The sequence below is a fragment of the Anomaloglossus baeobatrachus genome, chromosome 5, assembly GCF_048569485.1.
Source record: "Anomaloglossus baeobatrachus isolate aAnoBae1 chromosome 5, aAnoBae1.hap1, whole genome shotgun sequence".
In the NCBI taxonomy this organism is placed as follows: Eukaryota; Metazoa; Chordata; class Amphibia; order Anura; family Aromobatidae; genus Anomaloglossus; species Anomaloglossus baeobatrachus.
Window position 1 is genome coordinate 440,845,760 of NC_134357.1, and position 15,082 is coordinate 440,860,841.

The 15,082-nt window shown below is 48.0% G+C and overlaps 1 long non-coding RNA gene across 1 annotated transcript in view; it reads right to left on the minus strand.

Moving 5' to 3' along the window:
- Positions 1–12,926, minus strand: part of LOC142311740 (uncharacterized) — a 441,604-nt gene extending 428,678 nt beyond the window's left edge. The window contains exon 1 of the long non-coding RNA XR_012754292.1: positions 12,326–12,926. This is a non-coding gene — a long non-coding RNA (uncharacterized LOC142311740). The remainder of the gene's footprint in view (positions 1–12,325) is intronic.
- Between the last annotated feature and the right edge of the window lie 2,156 nt (positions 12,927–15,082).

Sequence of the window (15,082 nt, forward strand, 5' to 3'; positions counted from 1 at the left end):
GAAACCCCGCACAAGTGACCCCATTTTGGAAACTAGGCCCCTCAAGGAATTTATCTAGATGTTTAGTGAGTACCCTGAACCCCCAGGTGCGTCACAGAATTTTATAACGTTGAGCCATGAAAATAAATAAATAAAATTTTACCACAAAATTGTTATTTCAACCAGGTAGCTTTTTTTTTCACAAGGGTAACAGGAAAAAAATCACCATGAAATTTATTGTGCAATTTCTCCTGAGTTTGGCGATACCTTATATGTGGTGGAAATCAACTGTTTGGGCGCATGACAGGGCTCAGAACGGAAGGAGCGCCATTTGACTGCAAAATTGTCTGGAATCAATAGCGGACGCTATGTTGCATTAGGAGAGCCCCTGAGGTGTCTATACAGTGAAGCTCCTAAACATGTGGCCACATTTTGGAAAATAGACCCCTGAAGGAATTTATCTAGATGTTTGGTGAGTACCCTGAACCCTCAGGTGCTTCACAGAAGTTTATAATGTTGAGCTGTGAAAAAAAAATAATACATTTTTACCACAAAATTGTTACTTCAACCAGGTAGCTTTTTTTTTTACAAGTGTAAAAGGAAAAAATTTAGCATAAAATTTATTGTGCAATTTCTCCTGAGTATGCTGATACCTTATGTGTGATGAAAATCAACTGTTTGGGTGCACAGCAGGGCTTGGAAGGGAAGGAGCGCCATTTGACTGCACAATTGGCTGGAATCATTAGCGGACGCTATGTTGCATTTGGACAGCCCCTAAGGTGCCTAAACAGTGGAGGTCCCCAACAAGTGACCCCATTCTGGAAACAAGACACCTCAAGGCTTTTATCTAGGTGTATATTGAGCAGTTTGAATTCAAGAGTACTTCACAGAATTTGATAAGCTTAGGTTGCCATATTGAAAATTTTCATTTTTTTCACAAAAATGTTGCTTTAGCATCATATTTCTTACTTTTTCAAGTGGCAACAACAAATCGTGGACCCCACAGGTTGTTATCCAATGTCTTATGAGCACAGGGATACCCCACATGTGGCCAAAAACCTCTGTTTGGATAAATGGGAGGGCTTGGAATGGAAGGAGCACCATTTGAATTCTGGAAAAGTTGAAATAAATTGCGGGCACCATGTCACATTAGCAGGGCCCCTTGGGTACCTATACAGCAGAAACCCCCCACAAGTGACCCCATTTTGGAAACTGGATTTTATTCAGGAGTATAGTAAGCATTTTGAATCCACAGGTACTTCACAAAAATGTTGCTGTAGCAACAAATTTCTCGCTTTTAGGCTATGTGGCCATGATCCAGCGACACGGCGTCTAGTACACAGTGTCAGCCTTCCTGCAGAGATGTGAGTGTTGTCCACGGGAGAACGCAGCTGCCCATGCCCACGATTTGGGTTCAGGCTGCTGTGGAGCTCTATGCTACCTGCAGACAACACTCTTGTCTCCGCAGCATAAATTGACATGCGGAGGCTCGGGAAGCTGCACCACAGGTCGGTTTATGCTGCGGAGAAAAGAAGCACAGTGGGCATAGGATTTCTAAAAATCCTTCCACTGTGCTTCTACTGCACAATGCAGCGCTATGGATGCAGGGAAAACACTCTGCGCCCAAAACGCTGCAAACCCTGATTGTGGGCACACAGCGTAAAATGCTACAATGGATGAATGGATAGATGTCAAACATATATAACATCCCACCCCCCTGCATATTCTAAGCTGGCGCCCTTTAGTGCCTTTCATGTGGCACTAAAGGGTGCCTAGCCTTGTATTTAGCCCCCCAAATAATTAATAATTAAAATAAACGACGTGGGGTCCCCCCTATTTTTGATAGCCAGCTAGGGTAAAGCAGACAGCTGTAGCCTGCAAACCACAGCTGACAGCTTCACCTTGGCTGGTGATCAATTTGGAGGGCTCCCCAGGCGTTTTTTTTAAAAAAAAACAAACGTGGGGTCCCCCCCAAATTAGATCACCAGCCAAGGTGAAGCGGACAGCTGGGGTCTGGTATTCTCAGGGTGGGAAGAGCCATGGTTATTGGACTCTTCCCAGCCTAAAAATAGCAGGCCGCAGCCGCCCCAGAAGTGGCGCATCCATTAGATGCGCCAATCCTGGCGCTTCGCTCCAGCTCATCCCGCGCCCTGGTGCGGTGGCAAACGGGGTAATATACGGGGTTGATACCAGCTGTAATGTCACCTGGCATCAAGCCCTGGGGTTAGTGATGTCACGGCATCTAAACAGATACCCGACATCACTAACCCAGTCAGTAATAGAAAAAAATAAAGACAAAAAAATTATTTGAAAAAAAAACTCCCCGAAACATTCCTCTTTTACCAATTTATTGAAAATAAATAAATTTCGGTCGCTGTAATCCATTTTGGAGGTCCCTCGGCGACTCTGGACCTTCTAGAATATGGGGGGCACGTTCAGGGAACGTATCCCCCATTTTCTGGAAGAGCAAGCTCTCCATGAGCAGTGTGGGTGCAGTAATCTGAGAATACTGCACTCACACTGCCCCGGTCCAACCTAGGGCAGAGTGACCTGCAGTAACCTCATTCCAGAATATGAGGGGTACGCTCACAGAACGTACCCCCCATTTTCTGGAACAGCAGTCACTCCATGTGAGGAGTGTGGCTGCAGATTACTGCACTCACTCTCCCCCGGTCCACAGTGGAGCAGCCTGTGCAGCAGCGACGTCAGCATCCCTGCTTGCAGGGATCCAGCTGACAGCCGCTTTCTGCGCATACGCCGCCAGCTTTCCAGAGGGAGTGATCGCGGGGACGGAGCAGCAACAGCCGCCAGGTAACGTAAGACCGGGGGCTGGGGCTGGGGGGGGGGGGGGAGTGACGGGGGGTGACAGCGGGACCTGGGGACACCTTTCTGCCGCATGTGACGTGTCACATGCGGCAGAAAGAGCAGGATGAATGCGGCCGCTGCACGCCGACATCCTGCATGCTCCGGAGGGGGGAGGGGGAGCGCTCTGGAGAACCGGAGGGGGCTCCGGGGACCAGAGATCTCCGGCGCACCGGAGGAGGGGTCAGGGGGAGGACATTTCCCTCCGATCTGAAATGTTTGATCATTTCAGATCGGAGGGAAATGAATGCAGAGCCGCCAGCGGCGGCAGTTTTCGGCGCGCGGCGGCGCCATTTTGGATGTCCGGTGGGGGAGGGGGGGTGGGGGTTGGTTTCTCCGGTACCGGGGGCTTTGGGGGCACTAAAGGATTATATTTCTTTCTCATCGGACATGTTTGATCATGTCCGATGAGAAAGAAATCAGTATTATTTGCCTTTTTTTTTTTTTTTATGTGTACGTCGGTATACGGTGTATACCGGCGATCACATTATCGGGGGCCAAAAAAAAAACCACGATTCATAATCTTGGGGCTCTCAGCTATGGGGTTAATATAATTAGTTGTATCATATGTAATAAAGAGATAATTGAGACCCTCCTTGGCTCCCCAGACCTGGTGCAAACTTACAAATTTCATAATTCTATCTCAGATCAATTAAAGTCAATAAGGATAAGGTGAGAAACCGCACACAACATAAGAAAGCATGTTGCACCATTTTAGGAAAAAAATGCTATGAATTAAGGCATTCATGGTATACATACAAAACAGCTTACTGTACGCCAATATACAGTTAGGTCCAGAAATATTTTGACAGTGACATAAGTTTTAGCATTTTACTTATTTACCAAAACATATTCAAGATACAGTTATGTAATCAATATGGGTCAAAGTGCAGACTCAGCTTTAATTTGAGGGGGATTCACAACCTAATTGGAGTAAGGGTTTAGGAGTTACAGCTCTTTAATCTATAGCTACCTCTTTCAATTGACCAAATGTCATTGGACAGTTATCACAAAAGTTCTTTAATGGGCTGCATGGGCTATACCCTCATTAATCCATCATCAGTTAAGCAGGTAAAAGGTCTGGAGCTGATTCCAGGTGTGGCATTTGTATTTGGAAGCTGTTGCTGTGAACCCACAACATGCGATCAAAGGAGCTCTCAATGAAAGAGAAACAGAACATCATTAAGCTGAAAAAAACAAGAAATCCATCAGAGAGATATCAGAAGTATTAGAAGTGACCAAATCAACAGTTTAGTACATTCTGCAAAAAAAGAGCTCACTGGTAAGCTTGGGAACTCAAAAAGGCCTGGAAGTCCACAAAAGACAACAGTGGTGGATGCCACTGTTTCTTGCCCTAAAAAAATAACTCCTCTCATTGTGGGCTAATCCCACATTTAGAGAAGTTGTCAAATATTTTAACATTGATGGCCTATCCTTAGAATAGGTCATTGATGTCTGATCAGCCAGTGTCTGACATATGGCACCCCCGCCGATCAGCTGTTCTTAGTGCTGCCGCCAGAAGCAGCAGGTGGCCGGAAATACTCAGTTCTAGAACTGCACCACCTTCTTACAGTGGCAATGACCAGGTACTGCACCTCCAAATCAATAGGAGTAGGGTCTGCAGTAACCAGCCGTAGCCACTATCAGAAGACGGCGCACCTTCGGACCTGAGCATTTCTGGCTGCCTCCTGCAGCTGCCGGCGCCAAAAACAGCTGATCGTCGGGGGTGCGGAATGTCGGACCCTGGCCGATCAGACATTGATGACCTATCCTAAGGACAGGCCATTAATATAAAACTAGTAGACAACTGCAAACTATTTCTTGCCCTGCAGTCTGTTGCTGAGAAACCTTCCTGTCATATCAACAGCCGATATATAATGACTTATATCCCACACAACATTCCTATGCATCTTATGCTACAGTAAGATGCAAGCCCATAACCTTACACTATACTTATTAAAACGCATTACAGTCCACATAATACATTATACACCATGATGAACGACACAATTCACATATGACATATAAACGTGTTTGGTGTCTTAAGCATTATTAACACATAACCGACTTGGCCACCCTCTTACAGTCATTGCCTGGAAAGGATTCTCTAAAAAAGTGTTAAAAATTAACATTTTATTTATGGTAAAGTAAATTTGTACAATTACTTTTGAGCACCAGAAATGAGGAGGCTTTGTACAAAAATGATTGCAGTTCTTAAAGGTCTCACAGGATATTTTTCTTCAACATCTTTAACTAAACCTAAAAGTCTAAACTTCAATTGCGTCTCAGTTGTCTCGTTTTAACCCCTTCACGACTTTGGACATACAGGTACGTCCAAGGTCGTGTCCCTGCTCTTGACGTGGGCTCGCATGCCGAGCACGTATCTGTCCCAGCACATATCGGCTGATCTGATCAGAGATCCGCCCGCAGCTTGTAACAATCAATCACTGACAGCAGGATTTACCAGGTGACATGATATTGGCGCACCAATGGGTTGTAATGACAGCAGGGAGTCAGCAAATGGCCCCTGTGTCTATCATGATGAACTTCCTGTGAGCGCCGCTGGCGGAACTTATAATTTCTGCTGCACAGAGGGATGCTGAAGTTCTGCTCTGTACAGCACAAGTGATTGTATGATCACAATTTCAAGTCCCCTAAGGGAACTAGTAATAACAATATAAAGTGAGAAAAAAAGTTTTGAAAAATATAAAAAAGAACAAAAGTTCAAATCACCCCCCTCCCTTTTGCGTCATTGACAATAAAACAATAATCTAATATATAAAGCTCAGTGTATGTATGTATGTATGTGTGTGTGTGTGTGTGTGTGTGTGTGTGTGTGTGTGTGTGTATGTCCGCTAAAGGAATCCGCACTGTCGCATTTACAATCAGGAAATTTTGCACAGATGCCTCATCTGACCCAGGGAACGTAGTAGACTATGTTTTCACTGGAAAATGTAGCCCCGCACTTTACAGTTACTCTCCAAAATCCTGCCTCCATTAAACTGAATGGAGGTGGGAGCTACAGGCTATTAATAGCAACTGTCAGTGGTTGCTATAGGAACAAAATAAACTGTTGGTATAAGAAGCTTATATGTGAAGTAATAAGATGTCACTGGGGAGATGGATAGAGATAAACTGAAAAAGACAGACAGACACAGACAAAGAGACAGACGGGCAAAGAGACAGACGGCAAAGAGACAGACGGGCAAAGAGACAGACGGGGAAAGAGACAGACGGGGAAAGAGACAGACGGGGAAAGAGACAGACCGGGAAAGAGACAGACCGGGAAAGAGACAGACCGGGAAAGAGACAGACCTGGAAAGAGACAGACAGACAGACACACAATAGAGACAGACACAGAGATAGAGACAGATAGACTGATACAAATACAGACAGAGAGATAGAAACAGACAGAGACATAGACACAGACAGACAAGGAAATAGACAGAGAGAAAGACAGACAGCGACACACAGACAGAGACTGGGAGAAAGACAGAGACACAGTTACTATCCTGGGCAACGCCCGGGTACTACAGCTAGTAATAAAATACACATATTTGGTATTGCTGAGATCAGAAATGTCTGATCTATTAATATATAAAATAAATTAATCCAAGCGGTAAACAGCTTAACAAAAGAAAAAAGTAAAACGCCAAAATTAAGTATTTTTGGCTGCTGGAAAATTACAATAAAATGCAATAAGAGGCGATCAAAACATTGCATCTACCCAAAAATGGTATTAGTAAAAACATCAGCTTAGGGTGCAAAAAATGATCCCTCACACAGCCCCAGATCTGAAGAATGAAAATGTTACGAGTCTCGTAAATGGCGACAAAAGCTAATTTTTTATTTTATTTTTTTTACAAACCTCTGAATTTTTTTAACAAGTAAATAAAAGAAAAACTATACATGTTTGGTATCTTCGTACTCATACTGACCTGGAGAATCATATGGCCACGTCAGATTTGCCATATAGTGAACATGGTAAATAAAACAAAAACATTGTGGAATCACACTTTTTATGCAAGTTCACCGCACTTTGAATTGTTGTTCCCGCTTTCTAGTACATTACATGGTAAAATTAATGGTTTCATTCAAAAGTACAACTCGTCCTGCAAAAAAGCTAGCTCTCATGTGGTTATATTGATAGAAAAATAAACAAAGTTATTGCTCTCGGAAGAAGGGGAGACGAAAACAAAAAATGGAAAATTGCCAGGTGTTGAAGGGGTTAAATAAAAAATAGTGGCATGTAGAGCCCTAATCACAAAGATTCATCACTGTCCAAAGATTTCTGGACCTAACTGTATATTGCCTGTATTAAGTATTCTCTATTATACTAAACCTGGAACTGTGCAGATAGTCAGCTCATGTTTTTAAAGAGGCAGTCCAGTGCATATAGGAGCGCCCTGTGCCAATCTGTTATAGTTTAAACTAGAATATTATACACTTATATCACAGGTAAATCCATATCCCCAACGTGACATCAAGCCTGATCCTTGACTGTACTATTGTAGATGCTTCCTTCTCGCTATGCACTAATCCCTTCATCCCACAGATTCCCCTTTGAATGATGACATGACACCCGCTTGGATAATTTGGCCAAATCGGCCTTTATTATACAAACATGACATTAAATAAATATCTTTCTTTAAAGCGAGGAGGGTTCTTGGAGCTCCAAAACCTGGCGGACGTTCCCATAAAATTGATAAACCATCCGGAGTTGTCCCCAGCCGCAAACGACCACAAGCTCGGGGACACCATGACCGGAAAACCATTTCCCTAACACCGACTCCCAGGGGACCCCACCCTGGAGAGCCCCAAAGTCTGCCAGGTAATTACCATTCCAAATAAAAGAAGGGGGGTTACCATCCACCTGATGTACAACCCCCCACCACCATTTTACCACCAACTCCAAGAACCCCACCTCACTACCGCCACCACGAGCATTACCTGAGACCTCATAATGCGAGTCACCCCACCAACAAAGCGCTCGCTCCACCTTCCTGAACACCTGCTAACCACAGGTGCATCCACCGCGCCAACCTGTCCGTTTCAAGCCAAGAAACTCCCCACTTCCCTATCCACCTTAATTTCAGTCCTGTCGATCCCCTCTATCGACCGAACCACCAGTAAGGTTTTGTAGGCACAATATCCGACCGCATCATCTTCACCTCTCGGGGAGGCGGAGCATAGCTGCAGTAAACCTTGGCAAATAACTCCAATTTAATCCCCCATAGGGGGATATCCCCACATCATTTTCACCCGTGTGCAACACCAGCACATCGGGGGCAGGATCCAACCTTAAAATGGTGAAAATCCAGTGTTACCGTAGACCACTCATACCTGGAACCAGATCCAAAGCACTAGAACGTGATCTCTCAACCAACCCAGCTGGCACTCATTCCTCCCCTCATCTGCCATCAGCCCCCCCCGAATTCAGGGCAGTGACCCAATTATCCAACCAGTGGTGCACCGCCTAGTAGAACGTAGAAAAAACGGGGGGGGGGAACATTTTTCCTTTTTTTTTTTTTTTTTTTTTTTTTTAAATTATACTTTTTGCAGGAAGTCCCCCACTTTTCCACCTTGGTTGAGGCCCAAGGCCACCAATGGGTCTGAGCGATCACCCCCCCAACAAAAATAAATACCCCCTGCAACACTCTACCGACCGCCTTATCAACCTCTTTACTGCTCACAACCTGACCCCCCCATTTTTTAATATTTATTTAAGATGTATTCAGTTTGACCATTCCAACCAAACATTCCATGGGGTAGGTTAACCCCACAACAACCTGACTCAACATGCCACCTCCACTTGACGATGGAGCCACCAATTCCCCTAATTCCCCAAAGAGCAACTAAGAACAACTAGCCGAAAACCACTTCACCTCAAATGGGGGAATTACTCACTGGTCTTGGCAGTGCCCACTGTTCCAAGCAATTAACCAGTCCAGTTACATAGTTACATAGTTACTTAGGTTGAAAAAAGACCTAGGTCCATCTAGTTCAACCTTCCTCCACCAGTTAAAGGACTCATCCCGCAAATCCCTCAAAATTTGCACTAAACAGTTTAATGACATCAACCAGACATTGAAACTTACAACCAGTATTGGTCCTGAGCCATAAATTATTAACCTCAGACCTTCCTTCAGCCGACACCCTACGTAACCAACACAGCAGTGCCCCTACCAAATCCTCCTCAGACTCCCCCGTGCCGAATTCCTGACTCCGATCCCCCGTTGCCTCACCAATCCGCCTCATATGCTAACCTAGTACCCCCAGCAAAGGATACTGTAATGCATAATAAGCCTAGTGCCCAAATACCACCTCACAAAGCTCCTCCGGCCACTTGCAGCTGGTGGACTCTGCCTCTAGTGCCAGGTACCAAAAGCTATCCCACTATCATTGAAAAAGAGCATTAACGCTAATTTCCAAACACCTGGTGCCTGCGCTGCCACTATCTTTGTACTTCTTTGTACTAAAGCAAAAAGGCGCCGTAACCCAAAATGCCTCCATAGCCCTGTTAACGGAGGAGAAACACCAAAAATTAGTTGCCAAAACACCTGTTGACGCAACGAAAACTGATGTTTTTATTGCTGAAGTAGTCCCCCCAATTGGAACTAGCCACTACCAAGAAAAACTCGAACAAAATCCGATTTTTGGTAAAATACTGCCTCCACCCAAGATTGTGGCTCTATGTCCATCCCCCATTTGCCCTGCTGAAAGCTCTGTCAACTAACCCAACCTGCCGCTACAGTAAAAGTTCACAATCAAAATAGACCACAAGCTTCAAAACCCTAACGACCATCCATTATAACTACCCAGGAAAATATATCCTGGCCCCCACTGCCAGGTCGTTGAAGAATTCCTCCGGCAACCGTATACAAAGCGTGGGGGCCTTGCCCCCGCCATAGCCACCTTCTCACTACCCGAAAAAATTCCGGCTATGGGCACATGCAAAAGCAAATTAAAGCATGCCCAGCAACAACCAAAGGTCTGCCACTGCATTTGATTTTTCTTATTTATTTTTTAAAATATATAACCCGCTTTGCGCACTTCAGTGAGGAAAGACACACTTCCTTGTCCCGTAACCTGTACTCAATCCCCCCCTGCTCTCCATCCTCCTAGAATCAATGGAGATTCCCAAGATGTTCAGACAATTGCCAGGGCCCTTCTTCCTCTCCTGGCAAACTGCTGAACTATCCATGCCCTAGCCCTTAGCAAAGATGGCAAAAAATGGGGAGCTGACCGCCCCATGTACAGAAAGTTGTTGTCTTATTTTATTTTTTTTTTATTTTTTTTTTTGAGGTAAGACATCATCAGCAACCCAGCCATACTGCAACCCCCCATTCTAGAAATGAACCAAACCCTTCCAATAGGCACAAGAAAATAGGGCAAATCATAAGTAAACACCAGATCACAAAATATGAACCATCCCCAAAACAACCTAACAAATGCATGCTGTCAGGACGCCCTGGCAACGAATGGCATGTCAGAAACGATAACTCACAAGTGACCCGGAATTTATTCGGCTCCTTCTTCTGCACTACCCCTAACGAAGAAAAACCACCAGAACCAGAAATGGCAGAGATAAAACTGAACCGCCCAATACCTGCACGATACCTCGCACCAAAATTATTATTATATTTTATATACATTTACTATTATTATTATTATGATTCTAGAACCCACCGCAGCCTGAACCCTGGTATCTCAACGAGCCGTAAGGCCCCATCACACACAAGGACAAATCCCCGGCAGATCCGCGGCCACAGCGAAACCCCGGACACACCGCTCCATCTGTACACAGCCACAAATCTGGCACTGATTGTCCGCAACTTCACCGTGACCACCGATCCGCCGCAGATCCATCCCCGCGCGCGACAAGACCCCCAAGGATTCATGCAGTGTCACCCATCCTTCCACTGCCTGAACTGCCCATCATTTCAACACCGGGTGTGATCGCCACAAAACCAATGAACCTTCCTTGTAGCAGAACACCCCTGAACAATTCTCAGGCCCCCCCCCTTTTTTTTTTTTTTTTTTTTTTTGTGTGTGTGCCTGGATGCTTGCAGAATGGCAAACACCTGAAGCCAGTTAACAAAATCGAAAGTTTAAACACTCACCCTTCTCTATCTGCCCTGACACCGCAACCCCCACCACAAGATGTGGCCTAACTTGATGACCAACCGGCGACCTGCCTCAATGCCCGACCCCCAAAACAGAAACGGGGGACCCCATTGACCCGACCTTTGCCTCCTCCACACGTTCCGGCAACTCCTTCCCAAACCCTAACATGCTGCAGACCCTACTAACTGACCCCACAGAGGCCCCCCAACATGCTAAAACTAAGACCGCCGCCATTTCCCCTGGGCCTAATAAAACACCTACCCAGGAAAATCGCACTAGATGAACACACAGAACATATAATTAAACTCACCAGGCTGCGTGGGGGCATGGGACCCACCAGCCGGAACACCCGATTCCAGCCGATGACTCTCCTCAGGATGTTGAGGCACTCAAGACGCTTAAGCAGCTTGCTTAGGGAGACCCCAGCAAGCCGCCGCGCTCAAACCTAGCGGGACCACCAGGGAGCAGACTACCTGTTGAACGATCTCCCAGGACGTGGATCATCCCCTCCTAGATGACGACCTCTTCCTCGACACGGACCTCATCCGCGAAGAAGAGCCCCTCCGTGCTGCGGACCTCCAACATAAAGGCGACCTCTACTGTGATGACGACAGCCTCCTCCTCAATGCTGACCTCCTTCCAGATGCCGATCCCTGCGCCGACCTCCTTACCGATAACCATTACCGAGCTGAAAATGACCTCCACATTGACCTCCAGCCAGATGATGACCTCCGCACTGACCCCCACACTGAAAACGACCTCCACGCTGACCTCCAGCCAGATGATGACCTCCGCGCTGACCCCCTCACTGAAAACAACCTCCATGCTGACCGCCAGCCATATGATGACCTCCGTGCTGACCACCTCACTGAAAACAACCTCCCTGCTGCCCGCCAGCCAGATGATGACCTCCGCGCTGACCACCTCACTGAAAACAACCTCCATGCTGACCCCCAGCCAGATGATGACCTCCGCGCTGACCTCTGTCCCCGATGCCGACCTCTGCGCTGACCTCTGTCCCCCGATGCCGACCTCCGCGCTGACCTCTGTCCCCCGATGACGACCTCCGCGCTGACCTCTGTCCCCCGATGACGACCTCCGCGCTGACCTCTGTCCCCCAATGACGACCTCCGCGCTGACCTCTGTCCCCGATGACGACCTCCACGCCGACCTCTGTCCCCGATGACTACCTCCGCGCCGACCTCTGTCCCCGATGACTACCTCCACGCCGACCTCTGTCCCCGATGACTACCTCCACGCCGACCCCTGACCCCGATGACGACCTCCGCGCTGACCCCTGTCTCCGATGACGACCTCCGCGCTGACCCCTGTCCCCAATGACGACCTCCGCGCTCACCTCTGTCCCCGATGACGACCTCTGCGCTGACCTCTGTCCCCGATGATGACCTCCACGCTGCCCTCTGCCCCGATGACCTCTGTCTCTGAGTGTTTCTCCGGATGTCCAGTTGCTGCCACCACAAGCAGTCCCCCCACAGGTATATCACTGGGAAGGACCGCCGCCATCTTGTTGAAGCCCTGATCACTAGAGGCTTGAGCCAGAGCCTCGGTCACATGATACACTGAGGCCCCGCCCACCTCCGCAGGTCCCGGCTGCCTTGTAAGATTCCTCCCCTGTTCCATCTAGAAGCACAGGATGGAGAGATGGACAGGGAGGGTCCCCGGGGAGGGGGCTCTTGCGGCACCACTGAGACCTCAGGAGCTGCTCCTGGTGGCAGACTGTCAGGCACACTCGCCCTGCGTGCCCACTGGGGAAGTGGATCTTCTGCAGCATCCCCCACAGCCGAACCTCCCAATATCTCCAGCACCTGTGCTCTGATGCAGCTCCATCCACGCTGCTGGCAGCACCCTGCAGCTGCTCCAGAAGTTTTAAATCACCATGATTACAGTCACAGCAGGAGACGAGGTGAAGGGGTCTCAGCACCTTTTCTGCTGGCTTCACATGCTGTTCTGATAGTACCCACCCCTTCTACTGATTCTATATTCCCAACTGACCACCCCTAGCACTTAAACCCAGCCCCCTAAACTTCTGACCCCCCACAGCCCGCGCTTTCTTTCCCTGCAACCAGTGTTAACCCCTCGTTGCCCTTCAAAGTCAGTCATGAGTCACTTTGCCCATGGCTCCGCTGTGGGCTCCGTTCAGCCTCTATGATGATGATACTTATCTACAGAGCGGTTTCTGCTCTTCCTTCAAGTGCCCAGATGGTTCTTTGTGTTGTTTGGGTAAAGAATCCCGTCCTGTGCGCAGCACTACACGAGCATCTTCAAACAGCTCAATTACTGGGCTAGAGAAACTCCTGAGAAAGAAAGAAAGATAGGAACTATAGATTTTAAGTACAGTACAAAAGAATATATATCTTTCCTCCTGGGCTCCATAGTCTCTGATCTGAAAAACCAAAGCTGTAGTGTGAGGCCCCCTTCACACGTCCGTGTACCCGGTACATGTGAGGTTCATTTTCACACGTACCGGAGACCCAGACACACGTAGACCCAGACACACGTAGACCCGGACACACGTAGACCCATTAAAATCAATGGGTTTGCGCACACGTGCGTGTTTTCACATGGACAGTGTGTTCGTGTGGAGCAGTGGCATAACTAGAGTTTGATGGGCCCTGGTGCAAAATTTGGACGGAGGCCCCCCTCCACGTACACCGACACTTAGGGTATGGGATAATGACACTGACACTCGGGGTACAGGATAATTAGATGCTGACACTTGGCTCTTTCCCTCAGCACCCAGGTTTCCCATGATCTGAAATCCCTCTATCAGCACACAGCTTTCCCATGTTCTGATATCCATCTTGTCCTCGGCACCCAGCTTTCCCATGCTGTGCTATACATCATTCCCTCAGCACCCAGCTTTCCCATATCAGAGCATGTGAAAGCTGGTGCTGAGAGATGTACAGCAGAGCATGGGAAAGCTGGGTGCTGAGGGAAAGAGACGTTTTCGTATCAGGCAGTGTGCGGTGACGGGAGCGCGGTGATGTGAGCGCGGTGACGGGAGCGCAGTGACGGGAGCGCGTTGATGCCACCGCTGACACCAGGCAGAGGGGCCCGGTGTCAGCGGCGGCAACCGGGTCATATAGCGGCCGTCACGCGGTGTGGTCTACAGCAGAACAGCACAGCTCCTCTCTCACAGAAAAGAGCTGGCTGCTGATCTGCCGGGTGGCCGCGGGCCCCTAACCTCCCGGGCCCAGTCGCAATGGCGACCGCTGCGACCGCGGTAGTTACGCCCCTGGTGTGGAGCATACGTGTGTCCATATGCTCCACACGTAGACATGTTCGTTTTACTCCAGCAGCACAGGTGTCACACGGACCACACACTGATGTGATCCGTGTGACATCAGTGTGACACGTACTGGAGAAAACCACGTGTCTGTGAAATAAAATGCATTTCTATACTCACCTGTCTCCACCGCTGATGTCTCCAGCATTGCTGTCATTTGCTTCCAATCGACACTCATTATCCTCACTTCATATTCACTGCACTGAAGACCCGGAAGCAGCAGCACTGGACACAGCAGCACCATGTACAGGTAAGTATAGAAGTTCATGCAGGGGTGCAGAGTGTTACAGAGGGGTGCAGGATGTGACAGAGGGGGGAAGAGTGTGACAGAGGGGGGAAGCTGTGACAGAGGGGAGAAGTCTACCGCCCCAGAAATCAGCTCTTTGCATCTACGGTAGTGGCTGGAAATAGTGTACAGAGCCAGGACACAGCAGCACCATACATTGTATAGTGGTTATTTCTGGGTACTGTAGCTCACATCCTATGTAAGTGAACGGGAGCTGGGTTGCAGTAATGGGCAATCCTCCACAAGTTGAATAGTCTGTATTATATCTCTTAGCCATGCTGATATGTCGCGCCAAGGGATATGGGGTACTCGGTCCCGGGCAGTGTCTCTATTGGGAATGTCACGGTGGTGGCCGTTGCCTGGTTCCGTGGTTTACTCACTGCTGGTAGGTATTGACTGGTTGCCAGAAGCCGGCTGGTTTCGCCTCCAGCTCCCCTTCATCCCAGTGCCAGTTTGGTTCTCTGGTACCTTCTTCCCATGCACCTGCCTCTGGTAAGTGGGTCCCCGTGGTATAAAACAAC